This window comes from Carcharodon carcharias, chromosome 2 (assembly GCF_017639515.1).
Source record: "Carcharodon carcharias isolate sCarCar2 chromosome 2, sCarCar2.pri, whole genome shotgun sequence".
Classification (NCBI taxonomy): domain Eukaryota; kingdom Metazoa; phylum Chordata; class Chondrichthyes; order Lamniformes; family Lamnidae; genus Carcharodon; species Carcharodon carcharias.
In genome coordinates, this window is record NC_054468.1 from 218,126,905 (window position 1) to 218,146,916 (window position 20,012).

Below are 20,012 nucleotides of genomic sequence, written 5' to 3' on the forward strand. Positions count from 1 at the left end.
TAACATGAAGCTGCAGGAAAGATGGGCGTGGATTTAGGAGATGAAAACACGATGAGAAAACAAGTTGTAGGTGGGACGATCATTTTCAAGAATAGAGGTGCTGAGGAATTTTTTTGGAGGAGGGGTTGATGAAAGTGGTTTTCAAGGGAGTAGGACAGTTCCGGAAGAGACGGAAACATTTAAAATGTCAACTAGCATGGGGGATAGGAAGGGAATTGGGTGTTCAATGGTTTGGTGGGATTGTGGTCAAGGGAGCAGGATGCAGAGGTGGAAGAGAAACTAATGAATGACACGGAAACAGAAAATGCTGGAAAAATTCAGCAGGTCTGACAGCATCTATGGAGAGAGAAAAGCGGAGTTAACGTTTCGAGTCTGTATGACCCTACTTCAGAATGACATGGATTCAGTCTAGGACAGGAGGGAGGTGTGGCTTGATGCAAAAGGAACATGGGAGTTATCTTCGCTCTCCAGGCTGACCCTGGAGTAGTGGACGATTCTAGCGGAGAGGAGTGAGACCCAATAGCACTTGATGTCATCCAGCCGTACTTAAGGTAGTGTCAGCCTTGCCAAGATCAACAACTCGGAAAGTAAAAGTTTTGCTTGGGACAAACTTATGAAAAATAAGTAATTCAGGGACAGAATGGAAGAAAAAGTGGTGAGACAAGGTATAATTACTTTTCTCCTTTTGCTAAAAGCCAAAACAATACAAAGAGCTTTCTTTTTTTTTAAAATCAACTATTGTTCCATTACCTGACACTCAACTTGCAGAATATCATGGCTAGGGAATTCAGTGACAGTATAATATGTGGAGCAGTGGAGAAAAAAATAATGAAGGTGTTTACCTGCCAGGCTTAATTCCAGTGCATCTTCACAAGTGTATTGCAGTCACCTCTGCCCTCAGTAATACAAGAAGCTATTAGACTTCCATTCCGATGCAGCACTCAACTCATAACTTGTGTCTGCCCAGACACAATTCACATCCAGCTGAATATATTGAAGTATGCAGCCTTGTCTGCCTTTTAGACGGCAAAGCTCAGAGTGTCAATTTATTCACACTGCTAATGCATTGCTTTCCTGCCAGTTTCAGACACCGCCAGGATTAAAACCTTCACTGTGGCGTCAACCTGTTAAATTCCAGAGAGTCTTAAGTCTTTTATTAGCCCTGGTGATTTTCTTGGTTATTTACTAGTTTCTTGTCACTGATCAACAACATGTCCTCTCTTTGTTCCATTTTTGTCACTAGAGGGCATGTGCATCTGACAGCTGTGTAATTGAAGCCTTCCAACCATTCAAGTCATCCTTTAGAAAGAGAGAAAAATTTGTATCCTCATGCTTATGGTCTTGAAATCTTTCATACATTTTATGCCGTCACTATGGGCTAAGATGCGGCATGTCAGGAAATGCATAGCATCCAGTTAGAACTAAATCGTAGAAGTGACCTGCCCTCTATGTTGAAGGAGAGCGGATGATGGCTTGATATGGTTTCAGCTGCTACTGCAATATAGTTTGCCCCCAAAATGTTAATTTTCCACTTTATTGGAAATCTCCAAGAACAGTAAGATTAAGATACAATGCGGCCTATTTAGACAAGTAAAACACATTGCTCTGGAATGTGATATGCATTAACAATAAGTCGGTATACAGTAAACAGCTTATTCCCTGTAAATCAAATAATGAAAAATAGGTTCAGGAAGAAAAGTGATAATTGTGCTTTAATTTATAAGACTTTGTGGTCACATTTATTTTTGTGACAAAATGATCTCTTACCTCAAAACAATGAGTAAAATCTAGAGGTGATTCCATCAGCAGTCTTAGGAGGTGATTCTCATTATGTACTTCAACCAAAAAAGCCATAAATCATCAGCCATCTATAATTCATATTTTAATAATAACAACAAACAGCAATTTCATTATCCCTCACTTTGCATAACAACTTATTAACGGGGCACATCGAATTTTTCATGCAATCTCCTGAAGTGCTTAATTTTGGTGAAAGCATGCTAACTTTTCAACATTGATCCAGCAGCTTGATACTGAAAAACAGGATTGAATTGATGGGCTGGGATTTTACAGGGCATCCCTCCCCCACCCAGCCACCCCAGATAAAATGTCAGGGTGGGGAGCCTGCCTACATTCCCAATGGCCATCCAGCAGCAGTTTAATATTGGGAGCAGCGTTAATTGCTTTCAGGCAAGGCTTTCGCCCCTGTCTCGGGAGAAAGTCCCACCTTATGGAGCTGCTGGCCAGTTAGGTGACGGGGGTGGGGGGCCTCCTCTGCCATGGGTAAAATACCAGTGGGGGTTGGTTGAGGCCTATAAGTGGCGATTAATTGGCCACATAAGGGCCTCAATAGTCCCATGGGCAAGACCTCCCATAAAATTTCAGACAGGTCAGGGACAGGCCGATAGGTAGTGGGAAGGCCCGCCCATTGGATTTTACGTGCCCCTGCCTTCCAACCCATTGGCAGGGGAGGGTAAAATCCAGCCCAACGCTTACACTTGTGGAGCGCGGGGTGGGGTGGGGTGGGGGGGGTCCAAAACTGGGGAATAATTAATGAATGTTAATAAATCCATAAAAATTCAGAAGAGAGTAATTAAAATGTGGAACTTGCTACCATAAGGAGCAGTTGAGATAAATGGCATAGATGAAGTAAGGGGAAGCTACTTAAGCACATAATGGACCAAGGTTAGAGCTAGACAAGGTAATGCGGGAGGGGTCTGATGTGGAACATGAATACCAGTATTGACCTGCCGGGCCGAATGGCCTGATTCTGTGCTATAAATGCCAAGAGCTTCAAAACATTTTCATGTCAATACCTATTTCTTTCGAGATAAAACAAAGGGCCCCAGAAACAGCTCCTCGGCTTTCATCCAGCTATTGGAATATGAAGAAGGAAAATTATTTACACAGCAAGATTCTCCAAAGCCATGGGCAAATGCTGGTTATGTTTGTCAATTCCAGTCAGCTTTTCCTCTCCCTGTCATTTTAATCAACAGCTTATAAATTTAAAAAAAAAATGCATTCTGCCTTAAACCATCATTTTGTCAGGATAGAAACACACAGCCACAGGCACTCATTTTATTGGAGGTGTCATTATGGCAAGTGCGTGAAATTCTGTGGCCCATCGTTGTGATAAATTAATTTTCATATGGATATGAAGCTCTAATCTGTTTTAAAATGGCGCTTCCCGCACCCAAGTCCAACTGAACAGGAAATGCTACAGGCAGCCGCAAGCTATTCCCTAATTTCCAGCCTTTTCTCCTCCCCAAGAAATTGTGCCACCCCAGGATAGTCAGTCCATTTTTGATATCTCTTTATGAGATTTTGTTAGCTGGTCAACTTGTGCCTGCTGGAAAAAGCCTGTTTGGATATTAAAGAAAGAAGGACATGCATGTATACAGTGCCTCTCATGAGTCTCGGACGTCCCAAGGCACTTTACAGCCAATGCTGTAAAGTGCTTTTGAAGTAGGGTCACTGATGTAGTGTAGGAAATGTAGCAGTCAGTTTGCACACAGCAAGGTGCCACCAACAGCAATATGAGGATGAGCCGATAATGTTTTTTAGTGGTGCTGGTTGAGAGATAAGTATTGGCCAGAACTCTGCTGCTGTTCTCTAAAACAGTGCTCTGAGGTTTTTTATGTCTACCTGAGAGGACAGCCCCACTTTAATGCCCCATCTGAAGGACAGTGCCTTCATATATGTGAAATACGCACTATGGGGTAGGTTCTGCCCATCCACCCCCAGGGACATTTTGGTCAGCCAGCTTGCCTGATAGCCCCAGTGGGAAGTCTGGTTCATTAGCATTCAACCTGTAGGCAACGACCAGAAACCAGATGCATTGGGACAGTTGCAATGGCTCCGTCAGCCACCGTATGGTCTCTGGAGGTCCATGGGAGGATGCTGATCTGCTGATCTCAAGATGTGGTCAGGGAGGAGAGGTTAGGATGGGGATGGTCTTGGAGCAGCAGCGACCCAAGCTGGAATGGCTGAGTACAGAACTTAACCCCAATTCTTTGAGATCTCATGAAAACAAACACAAACTCTCCTATCAACTTCTTCTGTGGTTGGACCACTTTCCTCTTCCAGTACTACCCAAAAACTGCCAAGCAGGGCCCTATGTATGTCTGTTAAGATCATAGACCATACCCCAAGTTGTTGGTAGGATCCGATTAGGGACCGATAATAATTTGTTTAAAGCAGATAAAGTTTGAGATTCAAAACAGCTACTAAGAGAATAAAGCCACAGGATTCCTCGAGTTTTGAACAAACAGAAATAAACTCTATTATACAAGAAAAATAAAACAATTTCCAATATCCATCTTCTACTGTAACATTCAGGGTTAATATATGAGGTACATGTGAATTTACAGGCAAACTATGGTCGAGCACACCACACTGCACACTAAATGGCAAATGTGACCAAAACAGAGTCCACGGATTTCTCAACAACCCACCCAAACGTCAGTAATCACTGTGAGTCAACCAATCTCACTAAAACTCTGTCACCCTCATGAGAGATTCCAGTCTTCACCTTCGAAGATCTCACCTTGGAACCACAAGTCGCTCCAACTTGGACGGCCTCAATAACAGCCACCTTGCAGGGTTTAAACCTCATCTCCTGAGACTCTGTTTCCTCTGGATTCCCAAGTATGCACTCAAATACCAACTCACAAGCACAACTTCAGCTCTTCAGCCACACCAAGCAGAACACCATTGCTCCAAAGGGGTACCTTTACCCCGACAGCCTGCAGCATGGAGTCACCAAGCTTCAGCTGCCTTCTTAGATCTTCAAGGCTTCTCCTGAGCCCTCAACGATTGCCATGGCTTGTCCTCAGCCCTCTTGACTTAAAGTCACTTAACCACAGCCTTTTTCCTGTTTGCTTAACTGGGACCTCTTCTCATCCATGTACCCTGTCTGGGACTCTTCTTTTTGGGACTTCCCTCTGTCCCCTCTACCTATCCCCTGCCTGGAATCTTATCTTGAATGGTGCCTTGCTCCCGGTCACATGACCTGGGTTTCTGCGCTATTTTTCTTTTCTGCCTAGGTGCACTGGGACCAAAAACCTTAAAAATGTAGAACTGTGCATGTACAACCTGCTCGCCGCCTGCGCATGGGCAGAAGCTCCATGGTCAGCCAGGACTTGAAGTTCACGACACCCACTCGCTACTGTAAGGGAAGTTGACTTTCATAACAATGTCACACTTGCATTTCAAATTGGCCGACCACCAGACCCAGAGGCAGGGTCCAATGAAGATTGCAGCAATCAGTGATGGTATGAAATGCCAGGAGAATGGGGTGATGGTGGGAGTTGATGGTTGGTAAATCGTTCCTCAATGTTTTTTGCAGTACAACCATTCCTTTCTGTCTCATGTGTTGAAGCAACTCCAAAGGCTGATGAATTACCTTCTTGTTTAAGTGGACTGCTTAATGTGTATATAAGAAATATACAGTTCACTCAGTTGTAACAAAAGTAATTATACTGATCACCAGGCCACTGATGTCTGGTTATGTCTGTCTGTGTCTTTTGCAATTGTTCCACCTGAGCCTTCTGAAAAGGTGGTGTTGATCCATCCAAAGAAAGGACAGCTGTCATTTGCTGTATGAAAGATGCTGAGAGTGACAGGTATAATCATCATATCATGAAAACCTGTCAGGCAAGCATTGTGCTTTCAGAAGCCTATTTGTGATTGGTGGCTGTATTTATTTGTGCAAGGTACTTGTTTGACCTTCTGACAAATTATATATGGCTCAGACACAGGCCATTCATCCCAATAGGACCCATGCTGGTGTTATTGCTCCACACAAATTTTCTCCCACCCTTTTTTATCTAACCCCATCAATATATCCTTCTATCAATTTCTCCCTCATTCCATTTTCTAGCTGTCTCTTACATGTTTCTTGAGTGCAATTCACCTCAACCACTCCATGTGGTTGTGAATCCCACATCCTAACCACTGTCTGGTTAAGAGGTTTCGCCTGAATTCCCTGTTGGGTTTATTAGTGAGTACCTTACATTTATGGGCCCTAGTTCTGGTCTTGCCTACAAGTGGAAACATATCTACCATATATCAAACCCTTTCATAATCTTAAAGGCCACTATCAGGTCACCATGCACCCCCACCTCAGTCTTGTCTTTTCTAGAGGGAGGAGCACCAGCCTGTTGTTCAACCTGTCACAGTTCAGACTTCAAAAGAAAGAAGGTTAAAACTGTTGTCTCAAATCAAAGTTTCCTTAATACATATCTGCTTCATCAGGCATGAGTTGGATTTGTCAAACACTCATCAGCATGGACCTGTTAGACCGAATGGCCTGATTCAGGCTGTAAATACTTTGTAATACTTGTAATTTCATTTACAAAAACCACCTCATGGACCTTGGCCAAAAGTAAGTGTGTTACTTCTGATGTCACTAAGAGACTCATTCTTTTGCAATATATTTTGTAATTTAAGTGAACACTGCAATTTATAATTGTGCCTTATTAGACTTTTATTTCTGTTTAGTTTTACTTCATAAAACTGATATGTAGCGTGTAGGCTGTATTATGATCTATTGGAAAAGGCCAGTAATATTTTTCTTAGAATCCAAAAACACAGATGTTTACTAAAAAAAATGAAGCCACAAGGTTCGAAGTTTAAATCAAAAGAATTTACTGCACAAAAACCAATGAACGTGAATCCTAATAAATGCATTTTATCTTAAATAGTCAATTATGTTAAAGATAATAAAAGTACAATGAACTTGGTTACTTTTAAGCTAAGGGTGCTTAGAACTTAATCACATTTTCTTATACACCCATTAGACTTAGACCCCCAATTAATTCAAGTCCGATACTTATGAAAAATTGAAAGTTTAATCATTTGACCTGAGTACTCCTTCAACTTGATGCCATGAGACTTCATGGGTTCCAGGGTCAATGTTGAGGACCCCCAGGGCAACTCCTTCCCGACTGTATACCACCATTCCGCCACCTCTGCTGGATCTGTCCTGTCGGTGGGACAGGGCATACCCAGGGATGGTGACGGTGGTGCCTGGGGCATTATCTGTAAAGTGTGGTTTCGTGAGTATGACTAGGGGCAGAATCATCCCAGATTTGCAGTAAGTGCAGTAGCAGGCGGGTAAAACGTTGTTTTACCCGCCGTCCGCAATGGCAGCTTTTCAGGCCGTATCTTCCCAAGCCCAGCATTAAGTATGCATTCCCAGGAAGCACGCCGTTTCCATGGCAGGCAGGCTCTCATTCACCCACCACACCATCACCTTGCCGCTTCATCAGGCCGGGCACAATATTTAAAGTCCAGCTGCACGCACAAATCTCATTGCTCCCAGCCCAGGACTACTACAGGATAGATGTCTACAAAAGGCAAAAAGACTGCAGCCCCCAGGTTCAATTATGCATCACTTGAGCACCTTTTGGACGCTGTGGAGGCCCTTCGCAATGTCCTCTGTCCCCACGCTAGCCGCAGGATGGGCAGCAACCTCACTAATCCAGCTTGGGAGGCGGTGGCAGCGGTGGTCAGAGCCAACACCCTTCAAAAGAGGACAGCCACCCAGTGCTGCAAGGGGATGAATGATCTCCTCCATTCCGCCAGGGTAAGTCACTCTTCACATCACTCTCAACCCACACACTCACAAACCCATCACACATCCACAGCGCTCTCACTTATTGCTGGTTCAAGGGACATCAACATTCGCTCCCTTACACACACCTTCATTGTCCTGTCCATGGGGCCACTCACCACTCACACACGTCAGGCACATCAGGCATACTTATCATCTGGCCTGGCAGGTGTCCTGCTTACACTCTCTCCATCTCTATTCATGCAGGACAAGCTGGCACACAACAAGAAGGAGAGGCCACAGACTGGTGGAGGATTGCCTAATATCAAGGTCCTCATGGATTTTGAAAACAGAGCCATCCAGCTGGCCGGTGAGGATCTGGACTGTTCCCGTGCTGACGGTTAGATCAGCGGTGCTCCACCAAGTGAGGATCCAGCAGTGCAACATCCATCAAATAAACATGCTGTGATTGATGTGTCCTGTTTCACTGCCATGCACTAATTACTTCCCCTTGCCTCTGTAGGCACATATGGAAAACAGCTGACAGAGTCCACAGCCCAAGGCCTCCAATCAAGCCCCGAAGAAATCTCTGAAGAGGAATCTGGAGGCACCCTCCTTGAAGTCTCATCACAGCATTCACCCACACCCTCCATCAGTGCAGAGACACACACCTCGGTGGGACCTAGCTTTACAGTAGCGTCAGGGTCACAATCTGGTGAGCGCATCGCACTGGCTGACAGGCAGTGGCAGGGACTTCCCAAGTATCCGGCACTCAGAGTGCTGGAGGCCAGAAATTTGCTGAGTCCGAGTCAGATGATGAGCCTCTGGACTCAGTCATGTCACAGTTGCTGAAGCTGCAAAGGCAAGCTTGGGAACATCAGGATGGGATGTCTGCTGTACTCTTCAGGTTGCAAGGCACGATGGAGGAGTCCATCCACCTTCTGGCTGAGGTGATAGCACTGGCATTGCAACGCACCGAGGCCAATATTGGTAGGTTGGTGGCCGCCATGGAGACCTCACTCCAGGACATCACTCCTGCACTGCTGTACGGGGTCAACTCCATTGTTGACACCATATTTGGCCTCCAACAGTTTGTACATGAGAGGGGTGTGCGGCAGTTCAGTCTTACTCCAGCTACCCCTTGAATAAACTTAAGTTGTCTTCTCTGTGTCCATATACTAACTCAAAATGACTGAAACCTAGTGATTCATTAGGTGCATCCCTAATTGGAAACAAAAAAGCTGAAAGTCCTCTATCCCAATCGTCTGGATATTAAAGGCAATAAGCTATGATTATGGTCTTTAAGGTTTGATAGCATCTTTCCAATGCCCCTTGCAACTGTGCGTGATATGCAGTTGATTTAACTTGTTTTATTCCTAAACAGCACATAGTTTCCTGGAATACTTGTGACATAAAATTTGATCTTTGGTTAGATTGAATCTCTGGAGCAATCCATATTTAGTGAAAAATTGAGTTTACCATTCAACTGCCTTCTTGCAATAATCTTTCTTTGGGGAATGGCCTCTGGGAACTTTGGAGAGAAATCTATGATAGTTAAAAGATATTAGTCTCCCACTTTAGTTTAGGTAAGGGTCCCACACAATCCACTACAACCCTACCAAACGGTTCATCCAAAGCCAGTATAGGGATCAATGGAGCTGGTTTAATTGACGGCTGGGGTTTCCCAACCATTGCGGAACTCAATTACATCCCTATGTAACCACAGTCAGTAAAAATGTTTCATTATTTTAGTCTGAGTCTTTCTTGTTCCAAAACGACCTGCCATTTGAAACTCATGTGCAACCCTTAAATCCTCCGACGAACAGGAGCGACAGCAATTTGATAACTCCTGTCCGTTCCTCATTCCCTGGTCTTTGAGGAGGCCTCAAATTCCTCATTCATGTATCATTTTTTGGATAATAACTTTCAGGTTAATAACGATCAACATTCTTAATCAGCATACATTTGTCTGAGATGATCCATGCAAACCAGGATCTACCTGCTGGGCCTCAATTAAAGAAGTTCAACTAAATAGCTCAGCCTTGTTCTTTTTAATGATTTTATCCTCATCCACCTTCCCGAAAAAAAAGCCCTGGCTAATCGAATATCTGAATCACCCTCCCTTTTAATTGTTTTCGCTCCATCACATCACATCTTATGAGCCTGTGTCAGGAAGATATAATAATTTTCATATTGTTATTCAAATTTATTGTAAAGCAGAGTGATAGTGGGGTCTATGTCTGTGCCTGTGTGTGTGTGTGTGTGTGTGCGTGTGACTTAATTGAATTAAAGGCAGCTGGTCTGAAAGCTTTCATGTATCAGAAGATAAGCCAGATTCAAAGTGTTGGCCAGAATTTTTAGCTCAGTGGGTGGGCCTGCGCCCGACCCGACCGAGCATGAATGACGCGAGATGGTGTCAGCCGAGCGCGCCAAGGTCAACGCACAGTCACGCGATAGCTCGGTCAGTGAGCACGCCTGCCGACAATTAGAAGGCCTATTAAGGACATTATGTTATCAATTGTCCTTCATTTTCACTGCCCGTTCAACCTAAGAGTTGGCGGGCAGGTGAAAAGGCCATAGCAGCCTTTGCATTTTTTTGGAAACCTCATCCACGGGCGGGGTGAGATTTCCAAAAGCAAATACAAGCAAAATAAAAACTTAATTTTTTTTAATTAAAAACATGTCCCTGCTCCTGTGACAGAATCACGTGAGGGGGACATGTTTCATTACATTTTTCCGCTCTTAATTATTTTTAAAAATATCTTCTTCATCTCCCTGAGGCAGCTCCGTGCCTCAGGGAGATTATTCTGCACTCTCTAATGCGCATGCGCGAAATTCGAGCGAGGCCCGGCTCTCCCTCCTCCCTGCCGCTCGCGTATCAGGCTGGGAGGGCCTTAATTGGCCTGGCCTGCATCAAACCACGGCGCGCTTCCGATCGCGGGCGGCAGTCAGCTTCCCAACCGCCCCCCCCGCCTGCACCCGCCAATCCCACATGCCAAGCAGAAAATTCTGCCCGTTAAGTCGGTAAACATGGGGGAAGTTTTAGAAAGCAACGGGTGAAGTGTGCATTTGCATTTTTAAATAAACCACACCAGCTTGAATTCAAAGCAGGGGGTGAAATGTTTCACCTCGGTGGGAAAAGTTAAGAAGAACAGTGGGCAGAATCTTGCCGTCAGCGAGGGGGGGGGGGGGGGGGGGGGGGGGCGGCGGGACCCGCTCGCCGACGCGTAAAATGAAACAGGGATGATGTTGGGAGGAACCCCCCATGTCATCCCGCCCCATTTAAATATTCAGGAAGGCGGGCGGACAGCGAAATCGGCTGTCTGCCCGCTGACCTCTCAATGGCCAATTGAGGCCATTGACAGGATAATTAACCCAATTAAAGGCCCTGCCCGTCCAACCTTCTAATGAGGAAGGCGTCTTGTAACAATATGCTAATTGCCTAAAATAATTAACTTTGATATTTGTATGTATTCGTAGTATGTCAGAAATGATCCGCTCTCCTTTCTTACTAACAGACAGCTTGATGTTCATTCTTGATCACGCGCAACTTAGAATTATCAGAAAGCAAAGCATGATTTTCTTTAAAAAATTTAAAAAATAAAGTTCAGGATTAAGATCATCAGGGTTTTAAGTTACAGCCCAAAAGGTACATGAGATTGGCAGATTTGCTGCTGACATACAGCAAGTTGGAGCCCCACCAGGCAATAGAAAAAACATGAAACCTCACCCACTGGCGGGATGAGGTTTCATGTCCGTTTTAAAAACCTTTAATAAACTTTATGTCATATTTATTAACATTTCCCATCTCGTGTGACATCATCACATGAGGGGGACATGTTAATAATTTTTTTATTTTTCTATTTTTGAAGTTTTTTAAACTGTCACCAATCTCCCTGAGACAGCACTTAGAGGAAATCTCTCCACATCCCCACCCCCCCCCACCCCCACCACACAGGAAGCACACAGTGCTTCCCGTCGGGCAGGCCGCTGGGCTGGCCTTAATTGGCCCGCCCACTCAAAATGGCGGTGGGGCCCGTTTCGGTGGCGGAGTTCGGCTGCCCACCCGCCGCCGATCCATTGGGTCCTGCTCGCCCATCAAGGGCTAAATTCTGCCCAGTGTGTTTATTTTTCTCAACGATTTCTGGTAAAATTGGTGCTATGGGAGATTTTTATTGTTAGCGAGGTAAAGCCCAAAGTCATAGTGAAACAATGGGAATTTGCATTCAAAGGGGAACATATGTATAAAGGAGAGAAGGCTGTGTGTAAGGGCAGGCATTCTAAGATCTAATGCAAGTGTGAAAAGCCTCCAACATCTAAGCCTCAAGCTGCTGTCTACAAGGAACTGAAGCTGAGAAAAAGGCAAAATACTGCGGATGTTGGAAATCTGAATAAAAAACAAAAACTGCTGAAGAAACTCAACAGGTTTGACAGCATCTGTGGAGAGAAAGACAGAGTTAATGGTTTGAGTCCGTATGAAGAGTCATACGGATTCGAAACGTTAACTCTGTCTTTCTCTCCACAGATGCTGTCAGACCTGCTGAGTTTTTCCAGCATTTTTTGTTGAAGCTGAGAAAACTCACTTTAAATTCAACTTGTTCAGGGCGTTGTGTGTTACTTGCCCGGGTCTTTTAAAATCTATGTATCTTACTGTTGCCTTGATGAAAGTGTAACTGGTAGTTAGATTAACTAGGGGATTTAGAAGTTATCACAGTAGCAATTTGTAGATCTGTGTATGTGCTTCAAATCATTTCTTCTATTAATAAAGGTTTAATTTAGTCTTGTAAGAAACCTGTAAGACTCGGTGGTCTTATTGCTGAATTCAAAGCCTGCATCTCAAAATTTATACAAGTTGCGAAACAATTGTGTCAGTTGTTTCCAAGCTTCCCTTTGGGATTTAAGCAGCTCAGCATTTACCATCGGCTGTGCCATAACAGCCTGAGACCTAGTTACTACACCATCTGGGAACAATCCAGGGTGTTCCTCCTGCAAATTCTTAGTTTCCCACTTCAACTGGCTCTCTAGAAAACCTTGGAGATGCTAATACCATATCCCCTGCCAAAGCATTTCCCAATAGGAAATCTACCCCTTCAATAGGCATACTAGGAACATCTCCTACAGCAACAACTCTGTGTAGTAAGTTGCTTCACAACTTAACTTTATATAAGGGAACAGATTCATGCCTCCCATGAATACCTCCTATCAGTACCTTTCCTTTGACAAGACTATCTGGAAGACAGATCATATCATGAGCCGCCATCAATGGCTGAACCGATCCAGTATCACTCAAAAATATTAATTTGTTTACTTGTTTCAGTAGAGAAGAAAGGGAATACTTCCTCAGAAACAAAACTTTTATAAACTTCAGCAGTCTGACTCACTTCAGCAATACATAAGGAAGAAGCTCCCTGACTACCCTGAGCTATTACATCCATCACTGTAGTAGCTTCTGAGGGAACACTTTGCAACCGTACTATGGTTTTGCTTTTATTACACATTTCTTTTGCTGATACGCTCTTTTCTGAAGACTCTTTAGACGCTCCTACTACCGCAACTGGTTTTGCTTTAAGCATCCAATATTTTGATTCTACACACTTTGGCTTATTGCAATCAAAACATGTGGGTTTCATCACATCATGTCACATTTATCATCGATGTCATCACTCTCGTTAACCATAATATCCTCAGCATTCCCCTTTAAGCCAGAATCTTTTTTCAAATTTCTGATTCCTCCAGCTTGCTGTGGGTTCATAAATGGAGATAGTTCCCTTGCTGCCCATATAAGCTATTGCATCCATCAGTTAAAATCGCCTTTTCAAAAGTCTCATCTAATTCATTGAACAATACTGCCAATCCCAAATCTCTTTCTCTCTAGAATACTCCAAAAATGTCTGGTTCATTTTTTTTTTCCCTGATAATATAAAACCTTAATTGAAATGGGGTTAATACTAGCAGCAGGAGGATGAGGCCTTTAAGTGGGCATTAAAGGGCCACTTAAGGGCCTCATTTGGCAGCAGGACTGGTAGGCCGGCAACATGCCTTCTTGTCACAGAGTTAATCGGGGTGGAGGCAGGAAGGTGGCAGGGTCACTACCCTCGTGCCCAATTAAATGCCCTCCCCTTCACCAACCTCGCCCGGGGGAGGGCACAAAATTCCACCCTACATTTCAAAACGATGAATAAATAATTTCTTCAAAACACCCTAAGACCCCATGAAGAATTTGTAATGATAAAAAACTAAAGGTGCTTTCCACTATCCCCACATACCCACATTCACACACCCTTTCAACTGTGAATGAAAATTCAACCGAATTATGTTAAATCGCTGTGGACCTAGCAACAATACAACACTGGGATGCTTCAAGCCGCAGATTCCATCTTTGCATTTGCTAAAATATATGAAAGCTCTTTTAAATGTTATTACTCATAAGTAACATTAGCTATCAATTGTTACGTTCCAGCATATCTAAAGATTTATTGGTGTGAAACATTTCAGCCATCAATTAAAATGTGTAATTGTATCCTGGAGTCAGAATTTAGAAACCAATATTGTTTTGGCTGGTAAACTTAACAACAGACCAATGACAGTGGGACTGTCCCTAAAGCATACCCTTACAGTATACACAGACCGACATTTACACACATACACACAAACACACGCACACATACATACACACATGTGCACATAAACACACGCCTAAATACCAATATAAACTCACACACGCAAACAAACAAATGCACAGATACACAGACAAACCGACACGCACACACACACACATATATACTTGCATGCGGGTACACACATCTGCACACCCTTCTGCACACACACACCCATACCCACACAAACACACACACCCACCCACTTATCCACACACATACCCACAAACATATACACATCTATCACATCCACAAGCAAACACTCATATGCACCCACACACAAACACATAAACCCACCCACACCCACCCACACGCATCCAAACATACTACCATCATGTACTCACACACATCCACCCACCCAAATAAGCAAACGCACAAACACACACTCATCCACCCACCCCCCTCCACATACACACACACCTACCCACACACTGACACAAACGTACAGACACACCCATCCACCCATACATGCACTAATACCATTTGCGCACACACCCTTATACACAGACACACACACAAACGCCAACGTGGATACACCTACACATCCACCCAACACCGCCACCCCTCACAAACACACTCACACACACACAATCCTGTGATTGCTTGATCAACACCAATTGGACTCTGAGCATCTCAGCAATCATTTTGTTGCACATATCCAATGATTATCTTGAGATCCAGATGATACGAATGAAACTGAGCGAAAGGAAAGGGGAAAGAACAGAGTGGCAGGAAGTAGACAAGAAACAGAAACAACTAAAGACAAAAAGATAAGGGAAGCCGCACAAAAGGGATTTTTTTTAAAAAAAAGGAGTAAAAAATATGTCTAGAGAACCTGCAGAGGAAAGAGAAGAAAGCCTGAGAAAAACAGGAGCCAGGAAAATTGGAGTGTGTGAGATTCATCAGTGCAATCATTTTACTGCTCAAACTAGCCTAATATAACTTCAAATTTTCCAAAGCTCAGGATCATCTGTCCTGCTTTTTGTTTATAGAAGCATACTGAAGCTTTTTTTTATATATCTTGGCAAAACGAACTAACTAATATTTGCCATTATGGATACAGCAACCGATAATGGTCCTACAGCGCCAGATCTTTCAACAGTCAATCTTATTCTGATAAACATTTTACATCCAGCCACCTCAGTAGTTGCGAGACCCATTTATAAAATGCACAAATTAATTTCCAGTGTGAATACTCTGTGGTGCTTTTTGCTTCTGTCACATTTTTCTATGGTCGTGCAGTCAGGATTAGGAAAGCATTGTTGACAGATGTTCCTAATGTTAGTAATAATGTATTTTCACTTGCAGATTTTAATGATTATATTCATTAATAATACGCAATATGAGCTGAATTGTGCCCTGGGGAGCGAGAACTGGAGGAGTGTCTTATTAGCAGCAGGCATTCAGTGACTCAGACACAAAAGACTGACCTTGATTTTCTAATAGCGTAATTAGTGAGTGTCATGTTCATATAATGTTATAAAATTTCAGTTGTTGCTTTGTGTTACCCCAGTACTTTTTTAAGAATGTGTCACCAACAATGTCGACAGATGGCCTTGTCCTTGCAGAACGTTACTTTAAACTTCAGACTATAGAGCTAACCTGATGATTCAGCTGGTTAAAGCAACGTGAATCTGAACCATACAGACCAGAACTTCCCATGTTCAATTCCAGCTTTGTGCTGAGTTAGCTAATCTCAGCTGTTACAACAGGGCCTTGAGTCTCTAAGGAAGGAAGGATTTGGGTGGGTGGGGGGGAGCGGTGGGGGGAGGAAAAATAATCACACACTTCCCACTGCTGATTGCTATCTAACTGGAGGCCTTGAAAGTGCAAGTGGGAGAGCGTTGGGTGAAGACAAAATTGGTCTCGCTGTGATGATGTAATTGAACGTCCTACTCTCAATAACAATTTATATTTATATAATGCCTCTAATGGAATGAAATGTCTCAAGGCACTTCATGGGGCATCATCAAACAAATTATGTCAACTAGCCACATGAGGAGATATTAGGTCAGATGACCAAAAGCTTGGTCAAGGAGGTAGGTTTTAGTAAGTGTCGTAAAGGAGGAAGGTGAGGTAGGGAGGCAGAGAGGTGTAGGGCAGGTATTCCATAGCTTGGGGCCTCGACAACTGAAGTCCACCCAGTGGTGGGGCAATTATAACTGGGAATGGGCAAGAGGCCAGACTTAGAGGAATGCAGGTTTCTCGGTGCTTGTGGGGTTGGAGGAGATGGTCACTTGGATATGTTATCAGAAATTACCTGGAATCTACATAAAGTACACTCCAGCAAGATGTTAGTGCCTTCGGGAGAGAAGGAGGAAGGAGGTAAAGTTGGCAAGGAAGAAAAGTTCATATTAATTCATGTTAAATCAAAAATGCCAAAGCTGTGTCAACTTGACCAGTAGTTGTACCACAGATTTCCTGGACAGAGGTTTTGATTCAGGATTTGAGTACAAAAATCAACATTTGCAGTGTTTTGCACAACTCTGGTCTCCATATAACAAAAAAGACATATAAGCCCTGGAGAAGGTGCAGAAAATATTTAGAAGGATGATGCCAGAACTGAGTAGTACAAATATACAAACAGCTTGGGCCCCAATGGAGATCAGATAAAGTTGCTTAAAATTATGAAGGAATTCCACAGGTGGACATGAAGGAAACGTTTCCACTAGTGAAGAGGGTTCAAAACTGGGGACCATGAATTTAAAAGCAAAATACTCCGGATATTGGAAATCTGAAATAAAAACAGAAAATGCTGGAAAACTCAGCAGGTCCGACAACATTTGTAGAGCAAGAAACAGAGTTAACGTTTCGAGTCCAATATGACTCTTCTTCAGAACTGCAGAGAGGTAGAAATGTGATAGGTTTTATGCTGTTGAAAAGGGGGCAGGGGTGCAGGTGAGGCAAAATAGAAGGTCAGGGATAGGTTAGAGGGCAGGAGAGATTACCTGGCAAAGATATCATGGAATGCAAAACAAAGGGAATTGTAAAGCATTGACCCAGAATAGGTGTTAATAGCAGACCATAAATTTAAGATAGTCACCAGTGTAGCCTGTAAGGAATTCAGGAGAAACATCTTTACTTAGAGAGTAATAAGAATGTGGAACTTGGTATCACATGGAGTCATTAAAGCTAAATAAGGCAGGAGAAAGCTTGTGTGGAAAGGAAGCAATGGCATAGACTTGTTGGGTCAAATGGCCTGCCTGTGCTGTAATATTCTATTTAATCAATGCTGACATTTTAGTGCAGTAGTGTCTTTCATTTAAGATGTTAAATTATGGCCACATCTGCCTGTTCCTATTGTTCAAATGGATGTATAAAAAAAAGGACTTGCTGCCTACCGGACAATTGAGTAATATTGGCCATGATTTTCCAGCCCCGTCACGGGTGGGACCCAACGCAGGTGAGGCCATGCCCCAGACAGAAGTCCATTGGCTTGCGGCAGGGACCAGACAATCCCAGTGGCAGGCGGGTGGGGAAAATCCCGCTCATTGTGTACAAATTTCAGTGCCAGGGCGATGCCGGGTACGTAGGCCGTACATCCCAGCAGTTGGCTGATTGCATCAAACAGCATGTTCCTGTGGTTGTTCGTAATAGGCAAAGTATAGAACGTACTCAACCAGCCTGTGCTTACCAAACCCAAAACAAAACACCTAAGGTTAGATGCGATTCAACATTTGGGCAACACTCGCTGAACAATCCTGAGTGTGCTAATAGCTACATTAACAACCAGTTTAAGATAATCAGTCGAGCTCGGGATGTGGCTCATTTACACTTGGTAGAAGCAACATACATTCATACGCAGGGACCTGTTCTCTGCAAACAAAAGGGATATGTTCAAGCTTGTGCCATTTTTCTTTTGAATTACCTAGAGCTTGGGAAGCCTATAGTTCCCTGTTGCTTTCTCCATGGCCATGCCTCAGCTAATCAGAGCTGACTTGCCAACCAATCAGCACCCTTTTTGCCTGTAGTAAAAATTGTTGTGATCACTTGAAATTTGGCATTCTTGCGTTTGTCTTGATGAATGCAAGATGAAAAGTTTCAGCATCGTGTCTCTCTTTTCAGCAATATTTGATGTAATAGTTCTTCTAAATTCATAGACAACATCCATCGCTCAACCACCCTACCAGCAAGTTTTGACATAATTTTTGCATTCAACTGCATTCAAAAACGATCAGCGATCATTTGGCATCAAATGTTCTAAGTTGGAATGACCCACCCCTGACCAGTCTTGGGCCTACGCCATCCCCTTCACCCACTGCCAAACTCTGGGCCCCGCTGCCAAACTCCAGGCCCCAGAAGCCCACCCTTGACGACTCTACCACCTGTCCGATGACTCTTGCCCTTCATTCAGACTTCCCTAACCCAAACACTTACCTCTATCCTGCTGCCACTGCTGGAAAACTCCTGGTCCTGCTATGCTGGGTGGAAAACTGCAGCAGAGCAAGCCTTCATTGTCACTTCCAGTTCCAGCCGACCCCATGATCTAAACTCTCTGTGGGGGAGAGAGAGGATGGATGAGGTGGGAAGAATGGTTGGGGGGGGGAAGAGAGAAAGAGGGGGAGGGGAAAAAGAAGGGTTGGGGGAAAAGGATGAGGGGAAAGGGGGGAGATAGAGGGGGAGGTGGGAAGAGGGGGAAAAGAGGAGAGGAGCAAGGGGGAGGAAAGAGTGGGGTAAGGGGGATGAGAGGGATATTGGGGAGGACGGATGGGGGAAGAAGACTACTGCAATCGGGGGTGGGGTAGGCTGGGGAGGTGGGTGGTGAAAATTGCCCAGAGTGGCAGCGATGAGGGAGAAAACTGTTACAACCTGGTTGGAGGGGGGGGCAAGTAGGGGGTCAGGGTTGTGCTGCACTACTTATAGGTTTTGAAGAAAAGCATAAAACTAGCTTGTCAAAACATATGTTTAAACAGATTCTGCTTTTTCTAAAGTTACCTCAGTTTTAGCATGTCAGAAGCTATAGAAATTCAGAAATATGGAGAACAAACTAGAGGCAGAGATAACGTTTCGAGTCCGTATGACTGTTCTACAGATCGTAGAAGAGTCATACGGACTTGAAACATTATCCCCGTCTCTCTCTCTCCACAGATGCTGTCAGATGCTGAGTTTTTCTAGCATTTTATGTTTTTTTGTTTTTGTTTCAGATTTCCAGCATCCACAGTATTTTGCCTTTATTATTATGAATACACTTTATGATTGTTTTTGGTGTCAGAATGCTTAAGATAAGTAATTTTGCTAATTGCAAATGTTTGAGTGCTGCAGTTCGATGGCAATTGATGACAATGATGTCATTTATGCGACTTGCAGTATCAAATGATAGTTAAATGATAGGTTTTGATTGCAAAATAATATCAAACGATGGCTAAATGTTGTTTTTGAGTGCAAATTATATCAAATGAGTGCAAATGAACACAGTTGAACGCAAATGATGTCTAGATTTTCTGGTTGGTCAGCGCCATCAGAAAATAGATTAATTGGCAATTCTATCCCACCTGCTGTATTTGTACACAAATCAGCTGACTAGTTTACACACTAACATTGGTGATTAAATGAATTAAAGGTGAAATGCTGGGAGATGTGATAATATGCTATGTCAATGCAATTTCTCTTTTTTATTCAAAATTCAATTTTTCCCCACTCCTACTGAAAGCAGTAACACATACTTGAGCTATGCAAGATTTGGCTGCTCTCCAATAGTTTGTTTAAGTGCCCCTTCTTAATGCCTAAGGCTAGACAGTAAATGTGAGCTGATTATTTGACTTTGGGTCTGAGCCTGAGCCTGAGCCTGAGCCTGAACCCAA